We start from the raw sequence: 2,009 nt of genomic DNA on the forward strand, positions 1-2,009 counted from the left end.
TTATAAATTATCGGGGGTTCGGGGGTAGGGGGAGCGGGGAGGGAGGGGGAAAAATGAGCTGACACCAGGGGCTCAAGTGGAAAGCGGGTGTCGTAAGAATGATGAAGTCAACATATGTACTAAAGTGCTGGACACAGAAGATATATGTACAGATTGTAATGAGTTGTATGAGCCCCTAATAAAATGATTATTATTTTTTTTAAAGTTAGTTTTACCTAATCAAAGGCACCTCTGGTCACCTCATCCACATGATCACAGAAGCCCAGCAACGGTCTAAGAAGTCAGTGATAAAGATCTAATAGGGGTAGGGGTGGGGGAGGCACTGGGAACTATGAAATTGTATTTGACTCCAGGACTAAGATTAGATTTTGAAGCAGCCTTGAGATAGTTAGTTTATTGTGCCAGCCTGGCCGATAAACAATAAACACAAGTGGGATTAATTGAAGGGCAGAGGGATAAATGGCTCGGTGAGCCTCGCCTTTTCTTGTCTCTCGCTCTGTGATCATCGGACCAGTGTGTGGCTGCCTTGCGTGTCCTGTGCCTCAATTTAAAGGCTACACTGCCTGTGGGATGCCTAGCCTGGGGACTGTGTCGCTGTAAGTTAAGGTCCATTTAAGACCACATGGTTGAAATTTACATCTCTGGAGCTGGGGAATAACAGTTGGTGACCTGGCTGACAATTGGTGAGACCTGCCTTGCTATTTGCTGCTGTGCTTATATAGCCTAGCTTTCTCTATAGAAGATCTGGCAGCCCTCAAGACTTGAAGGACTGCTAGTGTCTCACAATTCTCTCACGAGAGTGAGTTGCACTGAGCCATTTGTACTGCTTTATAATTTAACTGTTCATTTCTTCTATTATATATCTATCTGTATATAATTTAACAGTTCATTTTTTGTGTTATATATCTATCTTTATAAATAAATATATAAAATTATCAGCAATCTGGTTTTATCTCTCTAGAGAACCCTATCTAACACAAGCCTCTAGTTAGATTCCAAACCAAACCCACTGCCCTCTAGTCAATCTCAACGTATGACCCTACAGAGGGTTTCTAGGACTATACATCTTTGTGGGAGGTCATAGTCTCATCGTTCACCCAAGGAGCAACTGGTGAGTTTGAACCACCAACCTTGTCATTAGCAGCCCAACACCTAACCCACAGCCACACCTGTGCTCCTTCTAGTTCGTTAGATCAGATCATTTCACAGGTTCCCAGACCTATTTGGCCTAATGCCCTCTTGAGAAAAAGTTACTCAACGTGCCCCCTGGCCATTAAAAATGTTTGTCTCACAGTCCATAATGCAGGATAAAGTGTAGGTATCTGTTTCTGCAGCTCCCCTGGATCATCTCAGCAGCCCACAGGAGGGTGGTGTAGCTCACTTTGGGAAATACCAGATTAGATAATCTCATATTTTAAGGACTTTTCTAGGCTTAAAATTCTGATTTTTCTATAAAATTTTGTCTGCAGTTTGCATGGATCACTGGAAATGACACATTTGACAACTTCTATTGCAGCTGGTGAGTTTGGGGCAAAGATGAAACTGCCTGCTTCTATAAAACGTACAGCTTAGGAAACCCTCCAGGGCAGTCTGCTCTGTCCTATCGGGCTCCTATGTCAGAATCAACGTCGTGGCAGAGTGCTTGGGTTTGGGGTTTTAGCAGCTCAAGCACGGTTCAGGTCCCAACATACATCACTGGGCACACCTGAGCTTTTCATCCATCAACCGTAAAAACGAGGACGCTACCTTCTACTGTTCCAACTTTGTGAAGCAACTGTACTAACTAGGTAATACAAGTGGAAAATTGATCAGTTTTCTTTCCCTTTTCTATAGTCTGCAGCTACTACATTTCCTCCACTAGATGGCAATGCTGCATCAATAAAGTAAAAAACTGACCAAGTCCTACCAGTGGAAGGCTGGATTTATTTAGTACTGCTGAAAATGAAATATGTAAAAAAAATACCCAAGGCACATTCTGTAAAAAAAGATAAAAGTGATGGGCGAGGCAA

General features: G+C 42.8%; 1 protein-coding gene across 3 annotated transcripts in view; it reads right to left on the reverse strand.

Annotated features, from left to right (window-relative positions):
- The window catches only part of ALKBH8 (alkB homolog 8, tRNA methyltransferase), a 59,452-nt gene that overhangs the window by 32,274 nt on the left and 25,169 nt on the right, over positions 1-2,009 (reverse strand). The gene's annotated exons all lie outside the window — the stretch shown is intronic.

The sequence above is a fragment of the Echinops telfairi genome, unplaced genomic scaffold, assembly GCF_000313985.2.
Source record: "Echinops telfairi isolate 266 unplaced genomic scaffold, ASM31398v2 ScPeMD7_7421;HRSCAF=8459, whole genome shotgun sequence".
Lineage (NCBI taxonomy): Eukaryota > Metazoa > Chordata > Mammalia > Afrosoricida > Tenrecidae > Echinops > Echinops telfairi.